The sequence below is a fragment of the Ornithorhynchus anatinus genome, chromosome 8 (genome assembly GCF_004115215.2).
Source record: "Ornithorhynchus anatinus isolate Pmale09 chromosome 8, mOrnAna1.pri.v4, whole genome shotgun sequence".
NCBI classification, from domain to species: domain Eukaryota; kingdom Metazoa; phylum Chordata; class Mammalia; order Monotremata; family Ornithorhynchidae; genus Ornithorhynchus; species Ornithorhynchus anatinus.
In genome coordinates this window covers 30,744,820-30,762,629 of record NC_041735.1, presented here as the reverse complement: position 1 = coordinate 30,762,629, position 17,810 = coordinate 30,744,820, and the positions used below count along the sequence as shown (strand labels likewise).

At 50.1% G+C, this 17,810-nt stretch overlaps 1 long non-coding RNA gene across 1 annotated transcript; it reads right to left on the bottom strand.

Annotated features, from left to right (window-relative positions):
* Positions 1–15,071: 15,071 nt before the first annotated feature.
* LOC114813779 lies at positions 15,072–15,980 on the bottom strand. The gene is made up of 2 exons (XR_003761523.2): positions 15,679–15,980; positions 15,072–15,271 (listed from the first exon to the last, which is right to left on the bottom strand). It is a non-coding gene; the product is annotated as an uncharacterized LOC114813779 (long non-coding RNA).
* Positions 15,981–17,810: the final 1,830 nt, after the last annotated feature.

Here is a 17,810-nt window from a genome sequence, read left to right as displayed (position 1 = left end):
ACCAGATTGATGGCTGTAGCCACCATTTGCAGGACTGGCCCATCCCAGACCTCTGGAATCAGGCTTCCGGCATAGATAAGATCTGTGTTGTATCCCAACTTTTCCTCTAGACTGTAAGCTTGTTACATTGTTGGTATTTGTTGGCAGAAAATGTGCCTGCCAACCTTGCTGTAATGCACTCTCCCAGGTATTTAGTACAATGTTCTGCGGTAGTAACTATTCAATAAATGATTGAGTGATTGATTGATTGGCTGACTGATAACAGCAAATAGACACATATAAACAGGTCACCCAGACCCACTTGTCCCAGCAGGACTGGAGATTGATAAGTACCAAGCCAGCTGAATGGATTTATGAGCAGGAAATGTGTCTACCAACTCTGTTGTACTCTTTCAAGCACTTATATAGTGTTCTGCACACAGTAAGTAATCAATAAATATGATTGATTGATTTATTGATTGCAATTGGCCTTTCCATCAGAAATCTCTGTAGCTATAAATCAACTATCAATCAGTCAGTCTATCAGTCATGTGCTCAAGTTGCTTTTTGCAGTACTGGTGATGGCTTGCATTGAGCCATCCACCCTCACTTCCCTGTTCTCCCTGAGCCTAGCAGCATACACTATGGCACATCTGGAAGAGGAAACGAATTCAACCTGTGGTCATAAAACAAAATATCTCAAAATAAAGCAGCAAACACCACTGTGTTAAAAGTCATTTGGTAAGCACTTTCTGTGTATGATACTCAGGGTAGCTTAGTAATTGTTAGCCTGGAGTGTAGAGAACAATTTTCTAATGCAAGAACCAGAGTGAAAGCATTAGTACAAGTCTGCATTTAATAAAATCTCAATAGATATCTGAGATTGATTGCACAGTTCAGGCCAGATAATCCACCAGAACTTCTATCAGCTCACTCTGCTGAGTAAGCATTAGTAAGGCACTAGTTCATTATCCAGCTCTATCCTGGTGAAGAATACCACTGCCCCAGGGACCACTACTTGCTCATCAATCTCAATCTGGAGTCCGTGGATGTGTGACTGGAGATATGAATTTTTTCTCCCTAACCTTGAGGGTCTGAGTTCCGGGAACCATGGATGGGTGAATTGGGGAGGGGCATAAGAAAGTCTGGGACCCTTTATTTAAACTGGAAATTGATCTTGCTAAGATTTTCAGACCTCCTCAACCAGCCTAATTCTTTATCTTGTTAGAGTTTAATTTCATTTCAATTCCCATTAATGACCACTCCAGAGGCCACACAGCTCCACAGATAGAATTGGGGGAGTAGCTTTTCTATACAAAATGGGGCTAAATCTAGGGCTACCAAGGTCTCTGAGAACCCTGACACTTAGAGATGATTATAATAAAAGTATACAGAACATTGCAGAACACTGGTGCTGTTATCTATGAGCCTAGACACTCCTCCTACCATGATCACTTGTGATAGCCTTAAGCCAACCATCTGGAGCCAGAGGATAAATCAATCAAAATTATTTATTGGGAACCTACTGTGTGCCAATCGCTACTAAGTCCTAAGAAAATCCAATAGAATCATTTGATATGATTACAGATTGGACGAAGCAATAGAGCATAAAGATGTGAATATCAGTACAACAGGGACTTGTGAGTACCCAATTGCTTAGGTGACACAAAAATTCTGAAGTGGTAGTTAAGGCGGATTTAGGGTGGGAGTATGAAATATTGTAAGGGAAGTCATCCTGAAGATGTGATTTTGGAAGGCTTTAGAGAAGGGGATAATCTGACTAATTTGGAGGGGGTGGGAATTCAAGGCAGGTGGAAGAGGATTGAGTGAAACATCTGAAGCAAGGGAGATGAGAATGAGGCATGGTCATCATTCATTCAGCTGTATTTATTGAGCACTTACTGTGTACACAGTACTGTCCTGAGCAAATGGGAGAGCACAATGTAACAACAACAGAACACATTCCCTGACCACAATGAGTTCACAGTCTAGAGGGGGAGACAAACATTAATATACCTACATGAATAAATAAGCAAATGTAGGAATAAATTACAAATATATACAGATATATACATACTTGCTGTGGGGATGGGAGGGAGGATGATGAAGGGAGCAAGTCAGGGCAACACAGAAGGAGTGGGAGAAGAGAAGAGGGCTTAGTTAGGGAAGACTTCTTGGAGGAGATATGCCTTCAATAAGACTTTGAAGTGGAGGAGAGCATTCACCTGATATGAGGAGGGATTATGTGACAGAGTGAATATGAGAGTTGAAATAGAGGGAGGAATCAGGGATGATGTTAAGGTTATTGACTTGAAAGCTGGGAGACTGTTGGTATTGTCACTGTAATGTGAAAGTTAAGTGCAGGAGAGGATTTAGCAGGGAATTTGAGTTCAATTTTTAAAATATTAAACTCGTGGTGCTGGTGGAACAACCATTTAGAGCTGTCTTGGAAACAGACTAAAATGTAATAATTCAAAGAAAGAGAGAGTTTAGGGCTAGTGAGGTAGATTTGCATATCACCTGAAACTTCAGAGAGGAGGTAGCTGAAGCCATGGGAATGGATAAGCTCCCCACAGAAATGAGTATAGATAGCAAAGGGAAAGCAAAACTGCCTTGAAGAGCACCCACAGATAGGGGGTTGGAGGCAGGGAGGAAGAGCCAGTGAAAGAGAGTAAGATAAATTGGGCAAAGAGGTAGGATACGATAACCAAGGGAGGAATTTGTCAGAAAAACTGAGGTGATATAGTGTTTCCAGGAGAAAGGGGCAAACGGCAGGGTGAAAGAAAGATTGAGAAGGATTAGAGTCCATTAGATTTGCATGATGCGGGTCAGTGGTCCCTTCTGAGAGTTCCCTCAGTCGATTTAAGTGGGGAAGAGATGGGTAGTAGAAGTAGTATTACTAGTATCGTCATCATTACCATTATTATTTTTAGTAGTAATAATAGCATGCAATGTTTTACTGTGTGCAGTCAACTGTACTAAGTGCTGGAGAGAAAACACAGGTGGTAATTAGACATGGTCCCTTTTCCTTGAGGGGCTAAAATTCTGTGATTTTAATTGAGGAGAAGGGACTGGAAACTGAAACATTAGGAATGATGAAACTTGGAAATCATAGACAAATACACAAAATAAAAACGAAATCAGCAGGTGTGTGGCTACAGGAGCAAAAATTCAGTTTCCTAAGGGCTCAGAGTTCAGGACACACCCATTGCAAAAAAAACCCCATTAGAGCAGTTGCCAGTCTTCCTGGGGTTTGGTGGGCTCATCTGGAATATGGTTTTCTCTTCCCCGCGGGGGTGTTGGAAGGTAGCACAGGATTAAGTCTCTTTGGTGGCATGGATAAGAGCCAGTGCCAGTTCCAGGGGAGACATCATGACTGGCTGGCTGATGGACAAGCACTAAGCATTCTGGAAACAGGGACCTTCGGTGACAGGAGGGAAAACATCAGTTACTTTGGTTGCTTTATTTATGGTATTTGTTAAGGACCTATTATGTAACAAACACTATTCTAAGCATTAGGTTAGGTAAAAGTTAATTGATTCAACACAGTCCCTTTCTCTCGTGGGGCTCACAGTCGAAGTAGGACAGAGAACTGGGCTCCCATTTTACAGTTGAGGAAACTGAGCCAGAGAGAAGTTAAACAACTTGCCCAAGGTCACATAGCAAGCAAGTGGCAGAGTTGAGATTAGAAACCATGATCTTCTGATACCCAGGCCTGTGCTCTGTCCACTAGTCTATGCTGCTTCTCTGGGCTTCTTTGCTCAGCCTTGGTGGAAGGATGTGAGTGTGTGCAGCAGGAGTTTTCCTCCTTGGCTCCATATGCATAGGCGGTCAAGGAGGGGTTAGGAGGAGAGGAAGTGGAGGTAGTAGATACAAACTCTTCTTCCTCTCACCAGTACCACTTCTCCTCTTCCCATATATACTTTCATTTCCATGGCCCAAACCAATTCTTTCTGACTCCTTAACACCCCAAATGCCCCCACATTCCCCATTTCTCTCTCTTTATGACTTGCTAACTCTTTCATTGGTAAGAATAAAACTATCAAGCATGTTGACCCCAAAATCTCCCTTTCCTCTCCCAAATGCTTCCCTCTAACTCACCTATCTTTTTCAGCCATCTCTCAGAAAGAGATATCTTGCTTCCTTTAGAAATCCTTCTCCTTCTGCATCTTTGACCCCATTCCTTTGCACCTTATTGAAACACCTGTGCCTAGTTTTCCCTGCCTGACTTCCATCTTTAACTGTTCACTCTCCAGTGGATTCTTCCCCTCTGCTCTCAAACAAGCCCACATATAAAAAAAACCTTCCATCATTCCCCCTGCACCCTCCAGTCACCACTCCTCCCTCCTTCAACTGCTTTCCAAAATGCTTGAATGAGTTATTTATTCCTGCTCTTTCCAGTTCCCTTCTTTCAATGTCCTGTTCAATCCCCTAAAATCCCCTTCCTCCACTGAAGCCCCTCTCTGCAAGTCACCAGTGACCTCCTCCTAATCATATCTAACAGACTCTACTCCATCCTAATTTTCCCTGGCTTCTAAAGCAGGCTTTGTACTTTGGATTACTCCCTTCTCTGGAAGCACTATCTTTGTTACTTCTGTAACTGTCTTCACCTTGTTATTCAGTGTCTTTGACCACTCCTTATTGATCTCTTTATCCGGGCCCTTCAGGGGTCCCATTCTGAGTATTCTTCTGCTTTTCATTACACATACTCTACTGGTGAACTCATAAGCTCAAGCAGTTTCAACTTCCATATCATTGTTAGCGTTATTATCATCATTATTATTATTATTATTATTACACTGTTGACTCCAGATAGAGAATTACAGTTCCCTGGGGTGGAAGCTTGCACTCCTAAGATAACCCGTTCACCAAAGTCTGTCTCACTCTTGACAGATGCTCTTAAAGGTAGTATAAACTGTTTTATCTATCCAATACAAAAATGGGCAGATGTTGAGGAATGAAAAGGTTACCTTGGAGTCACCTCTGCTGGGTTGACTCCCATTCCAAAGGTAACCAGTTCTTCTAGATAGAGAGCAGAAGAGGAATAGGTAGTGAGCATGTTATGTACGGAACTAATTATGCCCCCACATTATTACTCCAGACAATTTCAGGAAGCAATCTTCTTCCACAGTGTTACATCCCGGTGGAGTCAGAGACAAGGGGGTTCATAACAGCTTTCTAGATGGAACCACCATGATATTCAGTATCATAAAAAAACCAACATTTATTAACATACTGAAAGAACATCAAGTGCAACCAATCCTGTTTCTGTTAAGCCCTCAACCCAGAGGCATTGAGAATTTTCTAAAGTGGAATGATCAGTCCCATTCAGTGTTCAGGTACTCAACAAGCTGGATCGGGACAGGCATCCCCAGGCCTAAAGTTCTTCTGTCCGGGCTGTCCCTCTGCCTTCCCTCTGGAGGACAGTGCGCAGCCACGTATGGGCTGAGACTAATGCAGGCATCCCTTCTGATGGTTCCCTCTGCCTGAGCTGACTTGGTTGTCTTTTCAGGTAACAGTAAGCAGCAGTGACAGGCATTCCTCCCTTATACTGTGCTTGTTGTTACATCGAGCTTCTTCCACTTAATAGCCCTAATCTACTAATTGCAGTTCCATTGTCTCCTGTTCTTATTAGTCACTTTGCTCAGACATCTGCTGGTGTGTCAACATTAAGGTCTATTCTCAAAGCCTTGCCATCTGGTTCACCTGCTATCACAGACAGAAGTATATCAAAGGGCATTACATTTAACACGGTGGTTACATCAGATGCAAACTACATGCTTCACAGAGTGTACCGGGCGGGACCGGAGCTTACGTAGACTGCCTGTCCCCCATATATCTATTGTAATGGAATATCGAAGAAAGAGGTGGATAAATCCAGGTTGACAGTTTATTTAGAGCAGAACGTGGGGGGCTTACCCACAGAACAGTCTGTGGCAGCCGGTGGACTTGGAGAGATCACTTCGCACCCTTCCCTCCATGCACTGCCTTATATCCCCTCTGGTGTGCCAAGAACAAAGGGGGCCCTCTTTGGGGGTGGGGGCATCGGCCACCTGTCTCGATGCTCCCTTCCAGATGTCCCTGGGGCCCAAGGTTCACGAGGTGGTATGTACGTGGCGGACGTTTACTGTACGGTCTTGTTACTGCCATGGGGCCTCCTTTGTCCGGCAGGTCCATCTTTCTCCCACCCGGGGTTGGCACTATGCCGGCGTTGTGCAATTAATGAGGCAGGATGGGGCGGTGGTCGGCCTTGACTATGCTAGGCCAAATATTTCCCACTGAGTCTGACCATACACTCCACCCCTTCAAGGACATCACCCGTACAATACTAAGGTGTTCCCTTCTTCAGAAAATATCCCTAATCACAATAATGCTAACTAAAATAAGTGACTAGCGGCCCTGTTCATTCCTGCAGAGGTCGCCTGGAGCGTGATTCCGCAGCAGCAATATATCTCGCAGCATACTAAAAGCAAGCATAGTATTAAAATGATTATTGTGAACAGCAAAGTTTGCCAATGAGCAGGCAAATTCGTTAGCCATGTGGTGAATGAATCAGTCTTTCCAATTTCTGCAATTTCCCCCACCGACTGATTCGCTTGGGCTAACTTGGTTGTGACATTTGGGGTATTATCTGGGTATTTGGCTGTGACATTTGGGATATTATACAACTCCCTGGCCCGATTAGGTCAGAGGTCCCTCCTTGAGCTGCGCTTAAAATATCCAGCACCATCCAGTTCTCGAGGACAACCCTGAGCATTTGCAGGGTCTTGGCCGAGAGCCAAGCCACCCCTTTATTAGTAGCTTTCAAAGCGGTCACAGTGAAGTTGGCTAGAGCAGTCACTTCCAATCTCGTGTTGATGATTTCTACCTGGGGGATCATGGCCATAAGAGCCCAGTCCCACCACTGCATGCTTCTTCCCCAATGGCGGTGTACAGTCACTAAATTAATAGGGGGCTTGGGAAGCTTAGTGTGTATAGTACCCTGGGAGATTGCATACCTCAGAGTACAATGCCCCGTCCACTTAAAAGGGAGTTATGGCCATACGTAGAGGCCACACACCATTTCCCGGGGTATGGGGCCTCAAAGGCCCCCTTAATAGCGGGCTCTTGTCTCCCTGTCCACTCGGCATCACCGACTTGGTGGGTGATGACACACACGTATGTGTGATGACCCCCTACTCTTCCCCCCACCAAACCCCCTCCTCACCCCCTCCCCCTTTCTCTCTTCCCCACCCACGCCCCATCCCAGTCCTCTTGACCCACCGCTACCCCTCATCTCCCTCTCCCCATCCAGGGCCCCGCCACCTCCTTCCCATCCAAACCCTCCCCTCCCCCCGCCCTTCCCCCCCTCCCCCTTTGCACCCACAGCTACTTTCAAGTGTGGCCTCTGGAACCCCCGCTCTATTACAGGTAAGCTACCTTTCGTTCATGACCTTTTCCGCTCCCGCTCTCTCCTCCTCGCCCTTTCGGAAACGTGGCTCTCTCCCGAAGACGCGGTCTCTGCCACCGCTCTCTCCAGCGGAGGCCTCTCCTTCTCCGACTCCCACAGACTCACCCGTAAGGGAGGAGGCGTCGGCTTCCTCCTCTCACCCCGTTGCCGCTTCCTCACTATCCCTCCTCCCCCCCCCTTCCTCTCCTTCGAAGCCCATATCATTCGCCTCTACCACCCCCTCCAGATACTTGTTGCTGTCATCTACCGCCCTCCCGGTCCCACCTCCGACTTCTTCAACCACCTTGACCCCTTTCTCACCTTCCTTCTCTCCTTCTCTCTGCCCACTCTGATCCTCGGAGACTTCAACATCCATATGGATGTACCCGACGACTCCTCTGCCGCCCGCCTGCTATCCCTCCTCGACTCTGCCGACCTCCTGCTCCACCATACCGCGCCCACTCACCGACTCGGTCACACCCTCTACCTCGTCATCTCCTACCGCTGTACTATCTCCTCCCTCACCAACTCTGAAATCCCTCTCCTTCTCACCTGCCTCATCTCTCACACTCCCTCCCCCCGCAAATCTTCGCTACTGCCCCACAGAGACCTCTGCTCTCTCGATCCCATCCGTCTTTCCAAAAGCATCTCTCCTCACCTTGCCGCCCTGTCCTGACTTCCCACTCTCGATGATCAGGTCTCCGCTCTCAACTCCACCCTCTCTACTCATCTCAAATCTCTCGCCCCCCTTTCCCTCCGCCGCTCTCGCTCCACTAACCCGCAGCCCTGGATCACCTCCTCCGTCCGCCTCCTACGCACCTATGCTCGAGCTGCTGAGCGCTGCTGGCGAAAGTCCAAGCACCAAGCCGACCTCACACACTTCAAATTTATCCTTTCCTGCCTTAACTCTGCCCTCTCCTCCGCCAGGCAAAACTTCTTCTCCTCCCTCATCGACACCCATGCCCGTTACCCCCGCCGATTGTTCCGGACCTTTAACTCTCTCCTTAGGACCCCTGTTCCTCCCTCTCCCCCATCTCTCACCCCCAATGATCTGGCCACCTATTTCCTCACGAAAATCAACACAATCAGGTGTGAGCTCCCCAAAGTCACCCCTCCGCCTCTCCCCTCCCCCCCACCAACCCTCTCTCCTACTTTCCCATCCTTCCCCAATCCTCTGAGGAGATCTCCTCCCTCCTCGCAAGTGCCACCCCCTCCACCTGCGCCTCGGACCCCATTCCCTCTCACCCTATTAAAACCATCGCCCCTCCCCTCCTCACTTCCTTAACTTCTATTTTTAACCACTCAATCTCCAATGGCTCCTTCCCCGCTGCCTTCAAACATGCCCACGTCTCCCCATCCTAAAAAAAACCCGCTCTCGACCCCACTTCCCCCTCCAGTTATCGCCCTATCTCCCTACTACCCTTCCTTTCCAAAATCCTAGAACGAGTCGTCTACAATCGATGCTTAGATTTCCTTAACTCCCATTCTCTCCTAGACCCCCTCCAATCTGGCTTCCGTCCCCTCCACTCTACCGAGACTGCTCTCTCTAAGGTAAACCATGACCTCCTTCTTGCCAAATCCAATGGCTCCTACTCCATTCTGATCCTCCTTGACCTCTCTGCTGCCTTTGACACTGTCACCATCCCCTCCTCCTCCATACCTTATCTCACCTTGGCTTCACGGACTCCGTCCTCTCCTGGTTCTCCTCTTACCTCTCTGGCCGGTCATTCTCGGTCTCCTTCGCTGGCGCCTCCTCCCCCTCCTATCCTTTAACTGTTGGAGTTCCTCAAGGGTCAGTTCTTGGCCCTCTTCTGTTCTCCATTTTTCACTCACTCCCTCGGTGAACTCATTCGCTTTCACGGCTTTGACTACCATCTCTACGCAGATGACACACAGATCTACATCTCCGCCCCTGTCCTCTCCCCCTCCCTTCAGGCTCATATCTCCTTATGCCTCCAGGACATCTCCACCTGGATGTCGGCCCGCCACCTAAAACTCAACATGAGCAAGAATGAGCTCCTCATCTTCCCTCCCAAACCCGGTCCTCTCCCAGACTTCCCTATCACCGTGGATGGCACGACCATCCTTCCCGTTTCTCGGGCCCGCAATCTCGGTGTCATCCTTGATTCGTCTCTCTCGTTCACCCCACACATCCTATCTGTTACCAAGACCTGCCGGTTTCACCTCTACAATATCGCCAAAATCCGCCCTTTCCGCTCCACCCAAACAGCTACCTTACTGCTACAGGCTCTCGTTATATCCCGGCTAGACTACTGTATCAGCCTTCTCTCTGACCTCCCTTCCTCCTCTCTCGCCCCGCTCCAGTCTATTCTTCACTCCTCTGCCCGGCTCATCTTTCTGCAGAAACGATCTAGGCGTGTCACTCCCCTTCTTAAACAACTCCAGTGGTTGCCTATCAACCTCCGCTCCTAACAAAAACTCCTCACTCTAGGCTTCAAGGCTCTACATCACCTTGCCCCTTCCTACTTCTCCTCCCTTCTCTCTTTCTACCTCCCACCCCGCACGCTCCGCTCCTCTGCCGCCCACCTCCTCACCGTCCCTCTGTCTCGCCTATCCCGCCGTCGACCCCCGGGCCACGTCCTCCCGCGGTCCTGGAACGCCCTCCCTCCTCACCTCCGCCAAACTGATTCTCTTCCCCTCTTCAAAACCCTACTTAAAACTCACCTCCTCCAAGAGGCCTTCCCAGACTGAGCTCCTCTTCTCCCTCTACTCCCTCTACCACCCTCCCCTCACCTCTCCGCAGCGAAACCCTCTTTTCACCCTTTCCCTCTGCTCCTCCACCTCTCCCTTCCCATCCCCTCAGCACTGTACTCGTCTGCTCAACTGTATATATTTCCATTACCCTATTTATTTTGTTAATGAATTGTACATTGCCTTGATTCTATTCAGTTGCCATTGTTTTTACGATATGTTCTTCCCCTTGACTCTATTTATTGCCATTGTTCTTGTCTGTCCATCTCCCCCGATTAGACTGTAAGCCCGTCAAACGGCAGGGACTGTCTCTATCTCTTGCTGACTTGTTCATTCCAAGCGCTTAGTACAGTGCTCTACACATAGTAAGCGCTCAATAAATACTATTGAACTGAACTGAACTGCTGAACACACTTCTAAGGGTAGGTCCCGCATCGGTATCTGTACCGGAGTGTCATTTTTCTGCTCAAGGCATAGCCAGGCTTTGGATTTTAATGCTCTGGCCTCTAGTGCTATCCAGGTCAACCCATCCCATATGGCATCAGGGGCCCACACATGGGTGGCATTCCCACACTTATAGTTGCATCTGACAAGGTCTAATACATGTTGGCAGCATACAGTATGATTGAACATACCCGTGTCTGTGCCGAATAGCTTCCACAAGGTCCCATGCTTACCCTCAAGCGATGCCCAGCCCTGCCTCCAGTCAGTGGTGTTGAAAGGGATCACCGTCCACTGGAAGCCTGCATCACTAGATTTCGGCACGGTGTTAAATACCCAACAAGCTCAATGGCTTCGAGCGTAGGTGTGTGCCCATTCCACATACAGGTTGGCTTGTACCGGTTCCCAACTCAGGAGCAGCAGTAGCCCGATCAGGTGACCCCCAAGAATTGGACCATCGATGTCAGTCCCTGAACCTTGTCGGGATTTTTCGCCCATCCTCGTTCCTGGAGGTGCTCGATCAGGAGCTTCAGGCAGGCCTGCAAAGCAGTGGCACCCATACCAGTTGACATATCATCAGTATAATGAAACCGGGTGATTCCCTCTGGGAGAGGGGGCTCTTTGTCCAGATTGCACGCTGTCCTTCACAGGTGAAAGCGAATTGGTCCTGAGCAGCACCTGAATGGGCACACTAAAAAATATGTTAGCAAGGTCCAGCATCACATGAGTGGTTCCCAGGTGCAGCACCACATCCTCCAGTACACTCACAATGCTTGGTACTGCCGAGTGCATTTCTGGTACTTCCTTAATCACTCACACTTGCAAACATAACTCTCTGGCTGTAGTCTGTAGAGTCCGTCCCGCCAAAATATCCACCCTAATATGCTTTCTGGTTCAGGGGATATGTGCACTATGTATTTCTTGGGCAGCGGGGTCGCAGGGGAGGGTGGGGAGGCCCCGTCCTATGCTCATCCTCAGTGGTGTTCGTTTTACTCAGATCCCCTTACTCCCATTGCCGTTGATAGTTACCAAAGATCCTAAATGTCGTTCAGGGTTTCGCATATGAGGGCACGTTCTGCCCCAGTATCCACCAGGGCGCATGTCTGATGTCCGTTATGAAGACCTCAATGGATGGTCAGGGCAACGTGGGGCTTCCGGTCACCCTACCAGGGGAAAACCATGGGTCCACTTCTAGGGGAGGGGCTGAGATGGGAACCAGCCCTCCTCTCCCACCTCCCCCTGTTCTACCATCGCGGGGGTGGGGAGGAGCTGGCGGCAGGGCCGAATCTAAGGGTCGAAACTGCTGTGGTGAGCGTAGCCATTTCGACCAGCTCGCTATGACTACATTAGGTTGTTGATCAATCTTTTCTCGCGGGGTTCCCGCACAAAGGAGATCGATCCACATCTGTCTAGGGATGATCCTCACGCCCCCCAACCCTGCGCCAGCCCCCGCTTCGGGGTAGCTCCTGGGGCCTGTCGGTGTCTCCCGCGAACAGGGCCATCCCGGCTCTCCCTCTGGGGACCCATATGGGAGCAATTGCTCCGCGAGCGTTTTCCACTGGAGTAGAGGACAGACCTGCACTCTACGGTATCTTGCCCGGCCCTCCTCCTCACCAGAATCCTGAATCACTTCGACCTCAGAATCATCTGACTCTTCTTCGCAAGGGTTCCATGCCTTGGGGTCCCAATCCGAGTGGTGTGCCGCCACGTGGACCCTCTTCTTGGTTAACCTCCCCCCTCCTAGCTTCACAAATTGATTTGCCGGTTGCTCCATCTGCCTCTCTTTCTCCTCCATCTGATCGGCGAGTCCCGCCGCCACCACCGAGGTGGCTTTCCGCATATCCCTTTCCATCTGAAATTCTTTTTCCATTGCCTGTACTCTCATTTTCTCCGTTGCTAGGGCCGAATCCGTGGCTATCCGTAAAGTTACTAACAATGGCCAGCCCGCCACGGCAGCCATCCTTTTCCCTTCTTTCCTGACTCTTCCTTTCCAAGCCCACGGGAGTGTTAGGAAGCCTCTCTGTACTCTTGTGGGGGTCCACAAGCATCTAAGACTCGAGCTGAGCCCGTCATTGGGCTGTGATTGTCCCTATCTGTTGCCAAACTGAACAATCCGAGTGCTTAGTACAGGGCTCTGAACATAGTAAGCGCTCAATAAATACTATCGATTGAATGAATGAGCTACCCCACCCCACATTGATGTGGACAGCCATTCCGGGATTTCATCCGGTGAGGTTCCGCCCCCTCAACCAGATTCCATTTCTTCGGTATCCTGCCGATTACACCAGTTGTACCGGGCTGGACTGGAGCCTGCATAGACTGCCTGTCCTCCGTATATCGACTGTAACGGAATACCGAAGAAAGCGGTGGATAGGTCCAGGTTGACGGTTTATTTAGAGTGGAACGTGGGGGGCTAACCCACAGAACAGTCCGTGGCCGCCGGCGGATTTGGAGAGATCACCCCACGCCCTCCTCTGGCATGCACTGCCTTATATCCCCTCTGGTGTGCCAAGAAGAAAGGGGGCCCTGTTTGGGGGGGGGTGCATGGGCCACCTGGCTCGATGCTCCCTTCCAGATATTCCTAGGGCTCCAAGGTTCGCGAGGCCCAAGGTTCGCGGTCGTTCACCATACGGTCCTGTTACTGCCGTGTGGCCCTATCTTCCAGGAGGTCCGTCTTCCTCCTACCCGGAATTGGTGCTACGCCTGCGTTGTGCAATTAACGAGGCAGGATGGGGAGGTGGTCGGCCTTGACTGTGCTAGCCCAAATGTTTCCACGAAGTCTGACCATACAGAAGGGGCAATAGTTTTTATAAGGTGAGCGGGAATGGGGTACGAAGCACGGGGCGGGGGTACTTGCGAGGAGGGAGGAGATCTCCTCTGAGGATACTGTTGGGAAGGATGAGAAAGTAGGGGAGAGGGTTGAGAGCGGGGGGAATGGAGAGGGGTGACTTTGGGGAGCTCAGATCTGATGGTGTTAATATTTGTAATGAAGTAGGTGGCTGGATCGTTGGGGGTGAGGGATGGAGGAGGGGGAGGAACAGGGGGCCTGAGGAGAGAGTTAAAAGTCCAGAACAATTGGCAGGGGTAATGGGCATGGGCGTCAATGAGGGAGGAAAAGTAGTTTTGCCTGGCAGAGGAGAGGGCAGAGTTAAGGCAGGAAAGGATAATTTTAAAGTGAACAAGGTTAGCTTGGTGCTTAGACTTTCCCCAGCAGTTTAAGCGTAAGAGCCAAGGGGTCGGGCAGAGGCAGAGATCCAGGGTTGTGGGTTGGTGGAGTGAGAGCGATGGAGGGAAAGGGGGGTGAGCGAGTTGAATTGGGTAGGGAGGGTGGAGTTGAGAGCAGTAATCTGATCATCAAGAGTGTGTAGGGAGGCAAGGTGGGGTGTGATGCTTTGGGAGAGATGGATGGGGTCAAGAGGGCAGAGGTCTCAGTGGGGGAGTAATACAGATTTACAGGGCGAAGGAGTGTGAAAGAGGAGGCAGGTGAGAAGGTTATGGTCAGAGAGAGGGATTTCAGAGTTGGTGAGGGTGGAATTAGTGCAGTGGTAAGAGATGATGAGATAGAGGGTGTGACCAAGTAGGTGAGTAGGTGAGGTTGGTGGAGCAGGAGGTTGGCAGACTCAAGGAGTGATAGAAGGCGGCGGCAGAGGAGTCACCATGTACATCCATGTGGATGTTGAAGTCTCCGAGGATCAGAATGGACAGGGAGAAGGAGAGAAGTAAGGTGAGAAAGGGTTCCAGGTGGTTAAAGAAGTTGGAGGTGGGACCAGGGAGCGGTAGATGACGGCTACAAGAATCTGGAGGGTGTGGTAGAGGAGAATAATATGGGCTAAAAAGGAGGGGAAGGAGAGGGAAGGGAGAGAGGGGATGGTGCAGAAGCGGCACTGGGGTGCGAGAAGGAAGCCGACTCCTTCTCCTTTCTCGGTGAGTCTGGGGGTAGTGGGAGAAGGAGAGGCCACCGCTGGAGAGAGCAGCAGAAGAGACCGTCTCCTCTGGGGTGAGCCAGGAGGAGGAGAGAGCGGGTAAGGCAGAGGTCAAGAATGAAAGGGAGCTTACCTATAATGGAGTGGGGGTTCCATAGGCCACACTTGGCAGCAGCTATGGAGGAGGAGGGGGGGGGGGGAAAGTAGAAGGGGGTGGGTAGGATTTGGATGGGAATGAGATGGCGGGGACCTGGGCTGGGAGAAGGGTATAAGGGGTGGCGTTAGGACAGGATAATTAGGTTGGGACGTGTGGGGGGAAGAGGGAAGGGGATGGGAGGAAGGGATTCGGTGGGGAAGAGCGCAAGGGGGGGGTGAGGGTTGGCGCTGGTACAGTGGGATTTTAGGGACGGAGTGGGGAAGAGGGGAGGGGGCAGTGAAAAATGAGGGACAGAGCTCGGTGGGAGAGGGGAAGGGGAACGTAAGGATTGGGAAGGGCAGATCGGAGCAGGGGGGTTGGAAAGTCATGGTTAAGTCAGTGAGGTAAATGACAGCCCTGTGATCAGTTAAAAATTAATATGTGATAGCAATAATATATAATACAATATAATATAACATAAAATATTATTAATAAGAGAGCGATGCCCATAATCGAATGTTGACTTGTCCAGGGGTCTATCAAATCAAAATCAAAAGGCTAGCGACAAAGATAATCCAGAGGCTCTTGGCCCAAATGTCTCCGAGGCGGTGGAGGGAGCCCTGTGGATGGCCGATTTGGAGGAGGGTGGAGCTGTTATGGAGGACAGGGAAGAGGAAACTGTTAGGGAGAAGAGTAGATAGCCAAACAACATGGGTGGACTAAGTAGGTGCGAGTGCAGGTAGTAGCTAAACGTAACACAGTGAGAACAAGGGCAGTGTTACCCGGGGAGGGGTGGGGGCGGGGGAAATCATTCACCTCTAGTCAGAGCACAGGGAAGGAGGGAGTGGGGGCTCCCCAAGGAAGGACGCTTCTGGGCGGGGAGCATTTGGGGATATATTGTCCCATGGCCTTGGGGATGGGGTAGAGCTGGGGAACACAATGTCCCATGGCCCTCGGTGGGGGCGAGGGGTGAGGAGCAGGGGTGCATAATGTCCCACGGCCCTGGTGCGGGGGTGGGGGGCTGGGGAATACAGTGTCCCACGGTCCGGGCTGGGTACCTGGATGGGCTTCGAGGGGTAGTTCTCGTGATGCTGGGAGGAGTAATAGACCAGCAAAGTTGGAAGTTGGAGGGTCAGCGGAGATAAGGAGAATGGTCGCGGAGCTACACGTGGTTCAGGGGGCTGCGGGGCCTGAGGCGGGTCCTCGGTGTCAGAGTCCTTGGGAGGGGATGATGATGTCCGGGTTGGGGAGACGACCTCATGGAAGCAGGTCACTGAAGTTTGATAGCACAGGCTTCTCAGGAAGAGAGATCTTGGCGCATCCGTGTCACCGTCCAGAAGAGGAAGATCCTACCGGGAACAGGGGGCACGGCTCCAAGGGGAAGCACTTGGTTAGATACAAGTAAATCAGGTTGGACACAGTCCCTGTCCCCCATGGGGTTCACAGTCTCAATTCCCATTTTACCAATGAGGTCACTGAGGTCCAGAGAAGTGAAGTGACTTACCCAAGATCACACAGCAGAGGTGATTGTGTCCAACGCAATTTCCTTCATATTGGACCATTTCGGCGCTTAGCACAGTGCCCTGCACAAAATTAGTGTTCGATAAATATCAGTAATCGGGGGTAGATACAAGAGCATCAAGTCAGATACAGCCTTGGGATCACATAGGGCTCACAGTCTAATTTAGATGGAGAACAGTGATCAAAACCCCATTTGCAGATGAGGAACCCGCGGTCCAGAGAAGTTATTTTTATGGTAATTGTTAAACGCTTACTATATGTCAGGCATTTTATTAAGCAGGAAGTTTATTAAGAAAATTAGCAAGGCTTAGAGAAGCATCTTGGCCTAATGAATAGACCATGGGCCTGGGTGTCAGAAGGACCTGGGTTCTAATCCCAACTCTGCCACTGGTCTGCTGTGTGAACTTGGGTAAGTCACTTCACTTCTCTCTCTGCCTCAGTTCCCTCATGCGTAAAAGAGGGAATGAGACTGTGAACTTCATGTGAGACAGGGACTGTGTCGACTCCATTTGCTTGTTTCCAGCCCAGGACTTAGTACAGTGCCGGCACATAGTAACAAACACCACACTTTTTTGTTGTTGTTTTTTAAGCACTGAGGCAGATACAAGTGTATCATGTTGGACACAGTCCCTGAGCCACATGGGGCTAACTGCCTTAATCCCCATTATACCCATGAGGTAACTGAGTCACAGAGAAATGAAATAACTTCCCCAAGGTCACGCAGCAGAAAAGTGGCAGAGTGGAGCTTAAATCCCAGGACTCCTGACTCCTGGCCTACGTGCCGACACTGTACTAATTCATTCATTCATTCAATAGTATTTATTGAGCGCTTACTATGTGCAAAGCACTGTACTAAGCGCTTGGAATGAACAAGTCGGCAACAGATAGAGACAGTCCCTGCCGTTTGACAGGCTTACAGTCTAATCGGGGGAGACGGACAGACAAGAACAACGGCAATAGAGTCAAGGGGAAGAACACCTCGTAAAAACAATGGCAACTAAATAGAATCAAAGCAATGTACATTTCATTAACAAAATAAATAGGGTAATGGAAATATATACAGTTGAGCTGACGAGTACAGTGCTGTGGGGATGGGAAGGGAGAGGTGGAGGAGCAGAGGGAAAGGGGGAAAAGAGGGTTTAGCTGAGGAGAGGTAAAGGGGGGGGTGGCAGAGGGAGTAGAGGGAGAAGAGGAGCTCAGTCTGGGAAGGCCTCTTGGAGGAGGTGAGTTTTAAGTAGGGTTTTGAAGAGGGGAAGAGAATCAGTTTGGCGGAGGTGAGGAGGGAGGGCGTTCCAGGAACGCGGGAGGACGTGGCCCAGGGGTCGACGGCAGGATAGGCGAGACCGAGGGATGGTGAGGGGGTGGGCGGCAGAGGAGCGGAGCGTGCGGGGTGGGTGGTAGAAAGAGAGAAGGGAGGAGAGGTAGGAAGGGGCAAGGTGATGTAGAGCCTTGAAGCCTAGAGTGAGGAGTTTTTGTTTGGAGCGGAGGTTGATAGGCAACCACTGGAGTTGTTTAAGAAGGGGAGTGACATGCCCAGATCGTTTCTGCAGGAAGATGAGCCGGGCAGAGGAGTGAAGAATAGACTGGAGCGGGGCGAGAGGGGAGGAAGGGAGGTCAGAGAGAAGGCTGACACAGTAGTCTAGCCGGGATATAACGAGAGCCTGTAGCA